Source organism: Balaenoptera borealis, assembly GCF_965194805.1.
Source record: "Balaenoptera borealis genome assembly, chromosome: 16".
Classification (NCBI taxonomy): domain Eukaryota; kingdom Metazoa; phylum Chordata; class Mammalia; order Artiodactyla; family Balaenopteridae; genus Balaenoptera; species Balaenoptera borealis.
The window spans coordinates 11,378,345-11,394,414 of record NC_138872.1 but is presented as its reverse complement, the minus strand read 5'-3'; the positions used below and the strand labels follow the sequence as shown (position 1 = coordinate 11,394,414).

At 50.0% G+C, this 16,070-nt stretch overlaps 1 long non-coding RNA gene across 1 annotated transcript in view; it reads right to left on the bottom strand.

Moving 5' to 3' along the window:
* LOC309613789 overlaps positions 1–15,467 on the bottom strand; it is a 60,767-nt gene extending 45,300 nt beyond the window's left edge. Inside the window, exon 1 of the long non-coding RNA XR_014235878.1 lies at positions 15,391–15,467. This is a non-coding gene — a long non-coding RNA (uncharacterized lncRNA). The remainder of the gene's footprint in view (positions 1–15,390) is intronic.
* Positions 15,468–16,070: the final 603 nt, after the last annotated feature.

Here is a 16,070-nt window from a genome sequence, read left to right as displayed (position 1 = left end):
ATAAACAGTTTTGCCTACTTTGAAATGAAATGTTTGAAAAGCTTTGCCCTTGAGTAATCTCATTCTACTGATGAGAAGACACGGGCCCAGAAAGGAGAAAAAAAGATGATCCCAGGCCAGACCTAGCTCTGGTTGAGTGCCTTAGGTGGTAAATTTGCCTCATTGAACCTTAGTTTCCTCCTTCAAAAACAAACAAGCAAACAAACAACTCGACTAGTAAGAACTCTTCACAGATATCTAAAGTGGAAGTTAACCCTGAGTCCTTAGACCTTTTGGTCCTGGCAGAAGGATGCACAGGAAATCAGAATGCCTCTCTCTCCCCATCTGATTTTCCAGAAGGAGTGAGAGTGACCCCTGCCCCCATATCACTCAAGTCCAAGATCTGGCATATCTCAGTTTACCAGAAGTCAACTCACTGCAAAATTCAGGGCTCACTAGGATGCATTCAGCTACAAGGACAGAAAACTCATTGAAAGACAGAAATCACAGAAAATGATTTCCTTAATCATTAAGGAAATGTATTTTCTGTGTGTTTAGAAATCCAGAGGCAGTGGGGTGGATCTCTCAGTCATGCATTCAGCTGCAAGTAACACAAAACCTTACCATTGACAAGTTTCTATTGTCTCCTGTTACTAAATCCAAGGGTAGGCATCTCTGGCTGATAGGATGACTCAGTGATGCCACTGGGGGCCCGGTTCTTTCCTGGTTTTTGCTTGGCCATCTTGAACATGTGGCTTTTGTCCTCACGGTTGGTCATGGTTGCAAGATGGCCATTCTGTCTCCAGCTCACATCCACATTATAGGCACGAAGAAGAGGATAGGGGCAAGCAGAATGCCCACTACATTTGTCTCTTTTCAAAAAGCTTTCCCAGGGGCCCCACTTGGCAAATTTTGCTAAATTTTTATTGCTCATACCTGGATCACATGGCCACTGATAGCTGTCAGGGACTTTAGAAGACTGAGTGCTTTCAGCTGGCCTATTGCCATCCCAATAAAATCAGGGTTCTGTAAACAAGGATAAAAGGAAGAGTGGGTATTGGGCAGGCACCGAGGAGTATCTGCCACAAGTCGTTCAAGGGATGTTAATGCAAAGACTCAAAGACATTATACAGGACAAGTGTGTTTTTCTCTTTTTCTACTCTACCATTGGCTTCTGTCCTGAGACTTGATTTATCTTCTCAGACTGGGAGGACGACCCCTTCCTTGAGTACATAGGCCGATACCCCCTCAAACAAAAGAGGGTTCTCTCAGCCAACCAGAAGAGTTGACGATGGCTGTGGTTGAACAGTCAGCAATGTCTGCCACATCTATATTAACCAGAATTTTAAAAATCCCATCCTCTTCTCTCCTCAACTCACCGCAATCTCATAACAATATTCTGATAATTCTGCATAACAAACACCCCCAAACCTTTTATTCTCTTGAATATGGAGTTGTTGCAGGTCAGCTGATCTGGTGTGGGCTTGGCTGGATGGCTCTGCTGATCTTGGCTGGACCCATCCACCTGCCTGCTGTTCAACTGGAGGTCAGCTGAGCTAGGCAGGCCTGGCTGGTGTGACTCTGCTGTGCCTCACATGCCTCTCATCTTCTTCTGGGACCCATGGACTTTACCAGGTGTGTCTGGTTACAGTGACGGCAGAGGCATAAAACCCAGGTGCAAACATGCAAGGTCTCTTAAAGCCTAGTCTCCAACGGACACATTGTCACTTTCATCTCATTCTGTTGGTGAAAGCAAGTCACTGAAGTGGCTGAACTCAAGTCACGGTGGAGGAAATATGCTCCACCCCTTTTGTGAGAGGAACCATGAGGTCACATGTCAACAGGTGTGGTTCCAGGGAACGGTGAAGAATTCCTTGGCTCTGATATCACCTCTATTTTCTGGTTATCCTACTTCATTGACTTCTCTTTTTCAGTCTCATCTATGGTTTTCTTGTCTCTCTCTTCTCTCCCTCCACATTCAAGAGAGTAAAAGGTTTGGGGTGGTTTGTTATGTAGCATTATTGTAGCTGTAGATGACCAATACATGTAGTGAGAATGGTAATGACATTGTGGTGAGTTGAGGAGAGAAGAGGATGGATAAAAAATTTCCAGACAATAGAGGTGAGGTGGACCTTGTCAATTGCCCAGCCATAGCCATTGTCAGCTCTTCTGCCTGGCTGAGAACTCACTTTTATTTGAGGGGGTATCAGTCCATGTGCTCAAGGAGGGGGACCCCTCCCCAGCCTGAAGAGCTAAGTCAGGTCTCAGGACAAAGCCCTGAGCAGAAGAGGGACACTGGGAGTCCCTAAGTGTTCCATCCTCACCTTTACTCCTTCTCTGCACATGGTCTCTGACTTAGGGCCATCCTTGGGTCTTCAGTTACCATCTTTGCACTGGTAATCCCCAAATTTGTAACTCCAGGCTTGGTCTCTCTCCTGAGTCCACCTGTTAACTGGACATTTTCACTGAGACATCTCACAAACCCTCAACTCTTTTTCCCACTCTGACCCTGGTACCCTTGGCCTCAACCATACCCCGAACTTCCTCCTTTATTTTCAGTTTCATGCATGCCCATCCGTGCAGTCACTCGATCCAGGAACCTGGATGTCAGCTAATCCTGTCTCCATGCTCCCCTTCTTGCTATAGCTGGTACTTACAATGACCATTTGCTGAGCACCACATTCCAAGCATGGGGCTAAGCATCGTACACATATCATCTGATTTAATCCCTGAGGCGAGGGAGGCACTGATATTAATTTGTCTGTATTCCACACAACACTATCCAGCAGCCTCCACGACGTGCGTGCCCCACAGTTAGACCATGTGGCCTCTTTCAGAAGCTTCAGTGATCATTCCCAAACCAATTGATCATGGAAGTCCCCGCTTTAAAATCCTTTATGATTCTTATTATCCTGAACCCTCTGGTCTGAAGTAGTTGACCCCAAGATTCTTGCATTTATTTACACAAAAGAAGAAATGATTGAGCTTACTCAATGTGTCAGGAAGTTTCTAGATACCAGAGAAACACAAAAGTCCCCGGAAACTTAGGTCCAAGTTTGACAGTAAACAAAAGAACAAGTATCTGACATGTCAGGTAGTGACAAGGAGCTAGGAAGAAAAATAAAGCCGGGTAAGGGATAGGTATTTTGGGAAAGAGACATCACTTTGGTGGGGGTCAGCGGCTCTGATAAGAATGTATTGTAGTGAAGGGAGTAAGGGAGCAGTAAGTGCAAAGGCCCTGAGGCCCAAAGGGGCATGGTGGAGGCCAGTGCAGTGAGTGGGAGAGATGAAGGAGTGAGGGTGGAGGAGGAGAGGGCAAGATTGGGCAGGCAGAACCTTGCAGGCCACAGTAAGGACTTGGCTTTGACCCTGAGTGAAGTGGGAGCCACAGGAGGGTTCTGAGCAGACGAGGGATGTGACCTGACTTGGGTTTTCACAGGATCCCATCGACTGCATGTGGATAAATAGTCTGCATGGGGGTCAGGGCAGAAGCAGGAAGCAGGGTTTTTGCAGGCCTCATGACACTTAGGTCAGAGAGGGAATTCAGTTGTTTGAGTGACATTCTCAAAAAGCACAGGAAAACCAAACAGGATTTTCGGGTTAACTAAGAATCTACCAGAAGATGGAAGGGCCCAGCATGCTTTAGCCTCAGGCACCACTGGGCCACCAGCCTTTTCGGCAGCATCATCAGGAGATGCTGGTGCTGTGGTGCTGGTGATGTCTCTGGGTTTCCCCCACGCCTGTTGGCTGGCTGTTCTGGCAGCACTGGGGAAGGGTGAGTCTTAGCACACCCAGTGTGACCTGGGAGACAGTGACCAGTGACTGAGCTCCCACCAAAGATGCTGACGACTCTGAACCCAAGAACAAACCCTGACGCTCCTAGTTCTGCAAGAACAAGCCGTGCCTCCTTGCATGCTGTATCCCCCCAGCACCAAGCTCCCTTATCTCGCCACACAATCCTTCAAAGAATAACACGGCATATTTGTGTCTGCGGTTTGGGTTCCCCAAACCTGTGACATCAGATAAGTGCGATGTTCACAAAAATGAATAACATCACAGAGAGGAGAAAAACAAACGAAAAGAAGCCCCTGGTTTCAGCCTTAACTTCCTCTCCAGGGAGGAAGGGGTGCTATCTGGTTGAGGTTTCACGGTGCAGAGGCTGGGGGGCCGGGGAATGATGTCCTGCCCTCTCCCCAGCTGGCTCCCATCTCAGCCTTGAAATCTCCCCTGCAATATGGAAATGATAATCTCCACCTCTCAGGGCTGCTATTGCAAAGTGATTTTTTAAAAATACCAATAGTGAGGGACTTCCCTGGCAGTTCAGTGGTTGAGGCGCTGTGCTTCCATTGCAGGGGGCAAGGGTTCGATCCCTGGTCAGGGAACTAAGATCCCGCATGCCGTGAGGCACAGCCAAAAAACAGAAAAAAAAAATTTTTTTTTAAATACCAATAATGACTGATCTTTGGATCAATCATATGCCATAGGCCATTTTCTTGGGTAATCTTCACACCCGCCTGTTTCACCCTCACGTGGTGTAGCTACTAAGATCAACTCTGGTTCACAGATGGGGAAACTGAGACTTCGAGTAGGAAAAGAAGGTGGTTATAAAACAGTATGTGGCCACTTTTGGTTTTTGGAAAATGCAAACATGTACAACAGAAATTAAAAAATTTTTTAAAACCACATCAATATAAAAATAGAATTAGGCAAAAAAGTTTGGCAGGGCATACGCCCAAATGTCACAGTGGTTTTCCTGGGTGTCAGGATCACCAAGGAGGCACCATGGCTGTCTCTTTTCCATCACTCAGGTCTTAGCATATCGGCACCTCCGCTGTAAGGCTTTCCCCAAGCCCCTGGCTATGGGGGTCCTCCAGCCTCCCATCACTTTCATCTCTTCATGCACTGATCATCACTGGAATGTACCTTGATTTTTCATCTGTTTCTGGGTTTATGGCCTTGTGTTTCCCACTAGAACATAATATCCATGAAGCTGGAATCCCAGCCACAGCTCTCTGAGCAGTGCCCATTAGTGGCCCTCAACAGATATTCCTTGACCAACTGATTGTGTTTTCTTCTTATTATTTTTTTAAATTTTTGTTAAAAAAACCCAACCGTGTGGATTACTTTTAATTACTGTTTTAAGTGCTAGTCAAAAATGAGCTGGCTGGAGCCCTGGCAGGAAAGGGTCGCTTCTGCGGGCTTATCTGGCTGAGTGTGAAGGAAGTGGGTACCCTGCCTTTCCACAGGGTGGGTCAAGCGGTGAACATCCCAGAGTTTCTCAGCCCAGCCTGCCCCGAGGTCCCTGGCTCCGGAGATCTCTCTGCCTGGAACAGGGTTATCTTTGAATGACAGCGTGTTCAGCGCCCCCCAACCCCCCGGGGTGAGGCCGCCCGGAATCTCAGGGGGTAACAGGGGGCCCCAGGCCAGATGCAGCCCACAGGAGGTGTTACTTAGCCCATGCAGTTCCAACATCTTGGAATTTCCCCATCACTTAAAAATCAAGAGACTTTGGAAGAAAACTAAAATATCTTCCCAAAGGGCATGAAATAAGATGAGAATAAATAGGCGGGAAGACTTCACACCCTTCAAATGACAATTCTGCCAACATATATAAACTTAATGTAATTTCAAGTAGTGACCCACAGGATTTTTTTTAATTTGATAAAATCATCTTGGAGTTTACAAGGAAAAGTATGAAACAGAAGAATGGAAGAACGGTGGGAAGGACTATGACAAAGGTGGTATTTCAACTCACTGAGAAAATGGAATATTGAATCCAGGATGCCAGCATAGCACACTATCAATTTATTCTATTTATCACTAAAATAAAAATAGACTCTCATCTTCCACCATGTTAAAAAAAAAATACAGAGATTTCACATAAAATGTCTAGAATTCTGGCTTGCCTGAAAACCCTGTTAATACTGGGCCTTATTTTCCCAAGGCAGCCATGGGCTGGTGCTGAGTTGAAACTCCGGGGCTTTCCAGTTCACCGCAGTCTCCACCACTCCCTGCTGCCTCCCACCCGGCTGCCTTCAATCATCTGTGTGTCTTGCCTGGGCACTGAAGTCACTGGAGTTTGTAGCCCCTGAACTCAGGTCTGGGCACAGCAGAGAGACTCAGGGAACATTTGAGGTTGGTTTTCTGCTGTTAGCCCCTTTTATACTCATGTCATTTTTCTTGGTGGAAATACAGGTTTGGAGGAGGGATGTGGCTTGAGAGCCTCAACCAGGGAGTCAGAATCTTGAGTGACCTCTGAAGAGTGACTTTCCCTCTCGGTGCCTCAGTTTCCTCCTCTGCCAGGGGAATAATAAGAGCTGTCACTCATCATTTGCAGGAATCTATGCCATTGTTCCCATAAAGTGCTCGACCTAGGGCTCAGCGCAGAGTCACACCAGGGATAATGAGGTGGTGATAACAAACCCTCCCTCTCAAATTTAGGGTTTTTAGTTCTCAGGCTTCGAAGAAGGGGAACTAGGAAAAGAGAAAGAAAGGAAGGAGGAGCTGGGCAGAGCAGATTTGCTTTGATCTCCTTTAGCCAAAAAGGAGGAAAAAAAGTAAACAAATAGTCCTGGCCTCCTTTGATTCCACGCTGTCCGAAGAGCTCCGGAGCTGATAAGAACCAGCCAAATTTGATTTGGGCAGCTCCACCCTTCTGACCATACTTTCCCTGGGCGTTTGGAATCTGGAACCCTAAAGTCTGTCCCTGCACCCTGCCACAGCATCCACTTTTCATTCCCTTCTTGCTTTTCCCAGCAACTGGAGACTCTAGGGAGAGAAAGATGGGAAGACTTCCCCACCGGGGAACCCCACACAAGAGATGAGAGAAGGGGCTGGGAAGGGAGCCTCGGAACACATTAGCCACCCAGCCCCTGATCCCAGGAAGGAGCCCTCCCGTTGGGACTAATGGGAAATGAAGCTCTCAGGCATTGAGAATGAACTGGGAGGGAGGAGGGTGAAGGTTTTGGTGAAGAGCAGAAAAGTCTTCCCACTCAGCGGTTGGTGGAGAGCAGCCACGTGGCACCGGGCTTCACGGTGTGGCTTTGAAGCCATCCCGTTCAGGGTTGTGTGACTTTGGGCAAGTGACTTCACCCCATCTAGCTTCGGTTTCCTCAACTGCCCTGGCACTGCCTTGTTAAGGGTTAAATTGTTAAGGGTTAGATGAGGTCATGCCTATCAAGTACCTGGCACATAGTAGGTCCAGTAACTGGACGTTTATGGTAAAATGGCTTAGGGAGTCCCAGGACAGCCTCAGGCAGAGAGACGGAAAAATGCTCAGACCTCGAGTCCAGAAAGATGAAAGAAGATCAGCTGTTTGAAATCTCTCAAGGCGCCAAGGGCCATGCAGTCAACAAGGTCAGGAACTGGGGCCTGTTTGAAGTTGGGAAGAGGTAATTCTGGACAGAGTTTAGCACAAAGGGAGGACATTTCCTCCATGTTACCTCCAAGGATGCCCTGGCTGATGGCTTTAAGCTTCCCTAGGGACTGATAAGTAGCTAAAAGTTAAGGCGGAGGGGCTAGAGAATAGTCTCTGGGGTCAGGGGTTCCTTCCCAAGACAGCCCCTTCCTAGCTATGTAACCTGTGTGTCCTGACCTCAGTTTCTCCACCTGTAAAATAGGGGCCATAATAACATCAGTCTCCAGATTTTGAGAATAGAATACATGATATTCAATTGGTGCTCAGTGAATAAGTGGAAGTCACAAGCCACAGCTACGTTAGGGATAAGTGGCAGAAGCAAAGGTCGGCAGAGGAAGAGGAACTGACCACTCTCGAGTTCTTGGTAATTAAGCCCAGGCCCAGTCCCACGCCAGCAGCTCGACCATGGCCTTTGGAAGCAGGGGCTCGCCCTGCTTCGTGCAGTGCTGAGTCCCCAGGGCCAGAACAGAGCCTGACACATATCAGGGATTTGTTCAAGGAATGTGTGGAACTGGACACCCTGTGGAGTGGAGTCAACCTCCACAAGAGAAAAGGAAGGCACAGAGAGGCCAGGTAACTTGTCCAAGGCCACACAGCAGCCTGCCCACCTGGAGTCACAGCTGGGACTGGGATTGAACGGATCTGGCCTCATTGTGGCCTTGCTCTGCTTCTTGACCTCCTCGAAGCCCACTGTCCCCTTCTTGGCCACTCCCTGTCCAGGCTTCCCCCGCCCCCGGCAGAGCCGGGGGAAGCTCTTCAGGCTACTTCAGGCTCCTCCATGGACGGTTCAGCCCCCGCTGCCCTCAGCAAGGACTCGCTTTCCCCTGTCTCCCAGGCAGGCCAGCAGTCGGGAACTCACAGCCTGTGGGCCTCATCTGGCCTCAGAGGTGTTCTGTGTGACTTCACACACAGTGTAGGTGCGTGCATGTGTGTGTGTGTAGGGAGTTTTTTCTCATAATTTTGAATCATTTGCCAACATTTAAAAACTGGAGATTTCACATAAAAACCAGGATTTCCAACTTCCTTTGGAAAATGGCCAGCTCGGGCCACCCAGGCCCACTTCTCCTCTGGTCAGCTGATTTAGTGTTCTGGGCCCCTCTGGTCCCCGTGTCCAAGCCCCGCCCACCTCACTCATGTCTGGGCCTGCCCTCCCTCCCTGGGGCTTCCTCACATAAAGACCCCAAACTTGCCACGAGAGACCTGGGCTCCCCGCGCTCCCTGCCACCCCGCTGGGCATCCTCTCATTCTTGGTCCTGCAGCCTGGGGTGCTCGCAGGGGAAGCCAAAGAGGCTAGGTTGGGCCTGGATCCCGGGTCTGTGGCAAGTAGAATGAAGGCTCCGCCAAAGATGCCCATGTCCTAATCCCCAGAACCTGTGATTATGTCACCTTACATGACAAAAGGGACTTGGTGGATGTGATAAAGAATCTCAAGACGGGAAGGTGAACCTGGGTTATCCAGGAGGCTCAACGTAATTGCAAGGGTCCTTATAAGAGGGAGGCAGGGGGGTCGGAGTCAGAGAAGGGGAGGTTTTGATGGAAGCAGAGGTTGGGGTAAAGTGAGCCAGGAATGTGAGTGGCATCTAGAAGCTGGAAAAGGCAAGAACTGGAGCCTCAGAAGGAATGCAAGCCTGTGTTTGATTTTTAGCCTTGGGAGACCTATTTTGGACTTCCAACCTCCAGAACCGTAAGATAACAAATTTATGTTGTTTTAAGCCACTAAATTTGACATCATTTGTTATAGTAGCAACAGGAAACTTATAACCGAGTTTGAATCGTGGTTTGGCTACTTAATTGGCCATGTACCCTTGGGCAGGTGACTTACTATTGCTGAATCGGGGTTTCCCCACCTGAAAAGGGGTAACAAGGGCGCTCCCTCTGGCGTGTTTGTGAGAATTCGGTCAACCACATGGTGAAGAACAGAGCACAGCCCGGCAGCTCCTGACGCCAGATCTTCTAGCATCACCCTCACATCTCTCTCAGTGTCATCGAAACCAGCTCAGAACAGGTTTAAAAATCTGCCCGCTGATACCCATCCCTCAGCGATAAAGTCCAAACTTCTTACTTATAGCCCAGCATAACCCACCTTGCCTAATGATAATAATACTGCTAGTACTTGTAAAGCATTTGGCACGTACCAGGCACGATTCTAAGCATTAACCATGTATTCAATTCATTTAATGCTCGCAACAACCCTATCATTTTCCCCATTTTTTAGGTGGGGAAATTGAGGCCAAGGGGATTAAATCACTTGCCCAGGGTCCCTTGGGAGGGTGGTAGCTACACTGGTATTTGAACCCACACGGTTGGGCCCTGGGGCTGAGGCGCTGACCACTGGACGGGGCTGCCTCTGTATATGAACAGACCAGGGAGTAGCAGTAAAGGCCCCAGAGTGTGGCTCGAGACTCGGTGGTCTCGGTGTCCCCTCCACCCACCACCTGTCCCAGGTGCAATCCTGGACTCAGGGCTCTGAGGGTCACAGCCATACCCAAGGGTGTGTTTGTTCCACAGTTTCCAGCAGTGCCCATTCTGTGCTGGGTGCCGTGTCCCAGAGAAAATGCAGACCCCTCAGCTGCCCCCAAGATCCTGAGGACAGGTGAATATACAGCTGTCACAGCTCAGCAAGAGACAGGAGGAGCTGGGGGTGGGAGGAGGTCAGGGGAGGCTGCCCCCAAGGAGGGACCCAGGGAGTGTGACGCGGGCCCAGCGAAAAGACTGGGCAGAGTGCTCCAAGTGAGGGACAGCTCAGGAAGGGCCCTGCAAAGGGGAGCCCATGTGCTCAGGGAACTGTTCGTGGCCACATGTGGCCGAAGGGCTGCAGGGAGGGGCTTGACCACTCACTCTCCTTGTGACCTTGGGCAGCCCACTCCACCTCTCTGGGCCTCAGTGTCCTCATCTGTAAAACAGGAGTAATGATATAGTAGTACCCATCTCCTAGGGCCGTCCCTAGCATTCAGCCTGGCAAGCCTGCGTCGGGCAGGCTGCAGGAGCGTGAATCGGTGTTGCTGCTAGGATTATTAGGAGCATGAGTGGCCCAACCTACTCACTTCTTCCCCTTGCATTCAGCTCCTCAGATGTAGAAGCCCTAGGGCCCCAAATTCACATTCGTGGGGGTGAGCCAGGAGGTGACAAGTGAGGAGTTGCTGCTCCCCAGGATATCACACCACGAGGCCGGTGTCCCGAGCATCCTGAACTCCCAGACTCGGAACTCCAGACCAGCGTCCACTGTCCCCGTGGTTCACAGCTTCCGGCAGTCTCAGCCCCCCTGCCCGGCTTTGCCCCCTCCAGTTCCCTCCCGTCCTTTTGTGTGTAACATTTGTCTTTCTTCCCCTTGACTCACTTTAACTTTCTCCACATCTTGACCAATCCCGATTGAGAGTCACATTTGATCCTTGAGCTTCTCTTTTTTCAAAGGCACATTAAGACAGCATTGCTAAGTGTTTTTGAGCACTTGCTATGTGCCTGGCATTTCCATTCATTCATTCATTCATCCATTTATTCAACAAATAGCTGTGAGCACCTCCCATGGGCCTTGGAGTTCATCAGTAAACCATAAAGATTCCTGCCTGGTGGAGCTCATGTTGCAGGGGTGAGGGAGGGAGAGGAACAAGTAATAAATAAAACCTGCCAAGTCTACAACCCGTTCTGTGTATACACAAACTCACTGAAGCACAGCAACAACCCTATGAAATGTTTATCCCCATTTTCCAGGTGAGAAAACCAAGGCTCAGAGAGGGGAAGTCACTTGCCCAAAGTCACACAGCTAGGAAATGGCTAAGTCAGAATTTGAACCCACACCAGCCAGACTCCAGCAACCAAGTTCTTAACCTCCCCGGGAGACTGTCTACTAAGATAAAAGCCACTGGCGCTGTTCCACCAGCAGTGCATTTGGGAAGCATCACAGTGTCCCAAGTTGTGGGTGTTGGTGCTCAGGGGCTGCTAATTCCCATGAGTCCACAGGCAGGATGAGCTCTGCCCTCCCTTCCAGCAACCTCCAAATGGGGAAGGCCAAGTACACAGTCACTCTCTGGCCAGAGCCGGTGGGAACAGGACGTCCTGGACCTCTTGCCCTGGCCAGGCCCAGAGAGCTATTTTGGGGCACGTTTATTGATGGGACATGGGTGCCCAGCTGGACTCTTGATACAAGAGGAAGGCCGCAGCTGGCCTAGGATGGCTCTGCTCCTCCACGCCCTGCACTGCCGTGGGGCAGCCATCATCCGTGTCCTCTCCACACCCCAGGCCCAGGGTGCAGCCTGAGCTGGCTGGCTCCAGGAAAGGCAGGGGTCCCTACTGGAGTGGAGGGATACTGGGGGTCACCTGGATTATTGTTTACCAGAATTCTGGAGCCTGATTCGATTCACAGGAGGCAGAACCCAGAATGAATACAGAATGAATATAGAAATGGGTTATGAGGTCAGATGCAGGTTCAAATCCCAGCTGTGTCCCCTGAGACAACTTACCTTGGGAAAGCCAGGTCAACTCTCTGAGGCTTAGTTTCCCTGTCTGTAATACAGAGTCAATACTAATCCTCAATCACAGGGAGGGAATGAGGCTTAAATGAGGTAGTGTGAACTGCTCAAAGCCTGGCATTCAGAAAGTGCTCAATAATTAATAACTTTGCAAATAATGATTGACAGCTGACATTGATTGGGAGTTTGGTATGAGCTAGGCACTGGGCTAAATTATTGATCTGTTTTATCTCATTTCATCCCCCAGCAATTCCAGGAGACTGGTGAGTGACACTATTACAGGTGCCACTATTATCCCTTTGTACAGATAAGGAAACCGAGACTCAGAAAGATAAGACCTGCCTAAGATCACACTGCAAATATGTGGCAGAAAAACCTGCCTTTGAACCCAGACCCCCATTTCCCCCACGCCTATACCTGAGATTGGTTACAAAAGTTCCTGTAAACACCCAAGTCCCTGCCGTGCCATGTTCGCTTCAGTCATCCCTCAGTCCGGGGAAGTGACCTCCTGGCTCTTCCACCTGATGGGAATCCAGAAACCAAAGGTTCCAGAATATTCCTTTGACCTTCCTCCCTCCCCTCAGGGTTATTTTGTTTTCCTGGTTAGTCGGCAAAATATCTCCAAGAAACTGGCTGGTTGGCAAATGTTCCAGGCTGACTTAGAGGGGCGTTTTGCTGTGTACGCTGAGGGCAGGGTGCTGGGGGGCCCAGTGGGGAGGGGAGGGCAGGGCAGGGGATCCTCCACCTGACCTGTGCAACCTCAGGCCAGAGTGGGTGCAGTGTTTCCTTCCTAAGGTGCTCTTTGTGGCCTGAACCTGCTTACACGCTTCACCCTGTGCCCTGAGGGTGCACTCCAGCCTCCTTCGGCTGAAAGAAGCAGCCCTTTGAGAGATCTGCCCTTCTGCCTTTCTAGCCTCTCTCCCACACCTGGGCCCCTCCCACACCATCCTCCGAAAAGGCTATGCTTTTCCTGCTTCCAGTCCTTTGCCCCTGCTGTGCCCTCCCCCTGGGATGCGGTTCCTCCATTCTCCACCTGCCAGATGCTTCTCCCTATCCTTCACAACTCCTTCACTGTGAGGCCTTCCCAGAAACCCCCCTCCCAACCCCCCAGCAGTATTGTCCCCCTGGCTGGGAGTTGCCACAGCAACAGAGAGACACTGCTTCCGGAACTACCTTGTGCTCCAACTGGCAAGACTCTGATGTCCAACTGGCGAGTGGATACCTCCCCGTGGGTCTCACACAGACCCCTCAAATGTCACAAAACAGAACCTCAGAATCTCCCATTTCCCCTCCTAAAACCCCAGCCCTTCCCACTAGTCTTCTCTTCTCAGTAAACGGTGCCACCTCTCACCCAGATATTCAGGACAATACCTAGAAGCCATATTTGATACCCTGTTGCTTCACCCAGACACATCCCATCCATCAGAAGTGCTGTCACCTCAGCAGCCAAATACATCCTGAATCCATATTCTTGTGCTACCTTTGTAGCCACCACCATGGTGCCGGCGGCCACCATCCTCACCTGCTGGGACTGTGACAGTGGCCTCCTCCCTAGTCTCCTGGCTTCCCAGCTTTACTCCATCACAGTAGGAGGTGCCTTTGTAAAAGATAAATTAAGTCAGGTCACACCCCTGCTCAAAACCCTCTAAAACGCCCCTTCCTCTTAGAATAAAAATCCCTGTCGTCCCCATGGCCTATGAGACCTTGTATGATCTGACCTTTGCCCACCTCCCCAACCTCATCCCTACCCCATTTCCCTCCCTCACTCTGTTCCTGCCACACTTGCCTTCTCCCTGTTCCTGAACTAGAAAGCTTGTTCCTGTCCCTAGGCAGAAACTTGCTCTTCCCTTTGCCTGAAACAAAGATATCTGTCTGTTTCATTCTGTCACTCCATTCAGGTCTCTGCTCAAATATCATCTCCTCAGAGAAGACTTCCATGACCTGCCCATATAAAATACTCCCCTCCATCACCACCTGTCCCTCGACCTACTTTATTTTCCTTCATTGTAGTTGTTGCTATCTGACATATTACGTATTATCCGTATATTTGTTTTAATCTAGTTTGCTGCTAAATGTTTGACAGGCTCTCGGCAAGTGGGGAGCTCTGATGTTTACATTTGCCAATTTCTGGGGCATAAACACTCCCACGGTGGCTGATTTCAAGCTCCCAGCATGACTTCACTGAACGTGGAGTTGAGAAGAGGTATTCAGTGACATGCCATCAGATACTGTTTCCACCACAGAGTGTGGTGTATGATGCAATCTCATACAATAGATGTCAATAACCTCAAGAAATATGAAACAGTACATTAATTAGAAAGTGATGAGTTTGGAGTAGTTGTTACTTTTATTTGTATTCTAATTTATTTAATTGTAAGTTCAAATAATTTGAAAATGTTTGTGATGGCTGTGTAGAAACCAGCTTGCAGAATTCGCCAGCCAGCAGTGCAAGCCAGCTCCAGCACACCACTGAATGAATATAAGCAACATGAGGACAGGAATATTGTGCATCTTGTTTCCTGCTCTTTCCCTGGGGTCTAGAACAGTAGAAGGAGCCCATCGTAGGTGCTCAGCCCGTATGTGGTGAACATTTTATAACGCACCTGTTTGCATCAGAAAGCACAAACTGTTTGCCTCGATCAACTTGACTCTGTGGGCTGAGTCCAGCCTACAAATGGGTTTCATTTGGCTCTCGGAATGTTTTTAACATTTTTTTTTAAATTCGTTGCCAACCTTTAAAAGTCATGAGATTTTTGCATGAAACTCCACATAAACCTGGATTTGCAGCTTCCCTTGAAAATTCTGAAGCTCTGGGCACCCCGGGCCTGATTCCCACATGACAACAGAGGTCAGAGCTGAGGAGCGGCCGCCCCCTTCAGACTGGGCAGGAGCTTGCCAGTTCACCGCAGTCCCCACCCCTCACTGTCACCTCCCACCAGGCCCGCTTCATTCATTTACACAACCTGCTGGCCCTGTAGATAGTCGAGTTGTAATTTCTATCTTAGCCTCCATTCTAGCACTTGTCACAGTGTCCCCGCAAGACTGAGGCCACCTCGAGGACAGGCTCTGTGAGTTAGGCCCCCTGGGGCTTCCATTCCTGCTACAGGGCCTGGCACACAGTAGGCGCATAGGTCCTGGAATTTGATTATATGTTTGTTGTCAAACGAATCCCAAACCCTCAGCTCCCCTAACTGGGGCACGCACTCAGTCCAAGCCCCGACCAGAATGTGACAAAGAGGTTGGCCCAGGCCAGGGTTTAAAAATACCCAGGGCTGGTCAGCTGCGAGCACTCGGAGGTGTTGAAATAAACGGGCAAAGTCTGGCCAGAGGCCAGCGCCCCAACTTTGCTCTGTGTAAATGTGGGCGAATAGGAGGGGCCGCCAATAGCTCCTCGGGGAGGTGGGGCAGTGGGGAGATGGGGATAATAGCCCCTTCTCCCAGCGCCCTGCTTGGGAAAGGTCAGCGCTAAGTTTATAAACAGCATCGGGTGACATGACATAATTTCGCATAAAGGGTTACCGGGCAGACCGTGAACACAGGGCGTCCTCCCCTGATGTTTCCACGCCGCAGTCTCCTGGCGTCAAGAGCCGGGATGTTGCTCTCCCTGTGGTCTTCCCGCGGCCTTCAGAGCTGCTGCCTAGCCTGCTGGAACCACGGTTAAAAATAACGCTCCCAACACAGTCCCCTGGGGGACAGCCAGCCCGGGGGCTGGACAGGGGAGGACCGAGCTCTGATTGAGGGCCCACTGGGTGCCAGGTGCTTCCGAGACATTTGCTCGCTGAGCCTCACAATGGCCTTGGGAGTGAGGGATCGTCGTCCCATTCACAGATGGGGAAACTGAGGCCGGGGAGCGATGCACTCACTGGTTCAAAGTCTCCTGCTCAGTTCGTGGCAGTGCTGGCATTCAGATCCATGAGGCTGAAGTGTCAAGAAGTCAGGAGCTCCGTGCGCCACAACTACTGAAGCCCGCGCGCCTAGAGCCTGTGCTCCGCAACAAGAGAAGCCACCACGACGAGAAGCCCACGCACCGCAACGAAGAGTAGCCCCCGCTCGCCGCAGCTAGAGAAAGCCCGCATGCAGCGAAGAAGACCCAATGCAGCCAAAAATAAATAAATAAATTTATTAAAAAAAAAAAAAGAAGAAGTCAGGGGCTCAGTGTTTCGTTCTGCTGGGTCCCGAGTCCCTGGAACAGTGTCCGGACCTCAGCA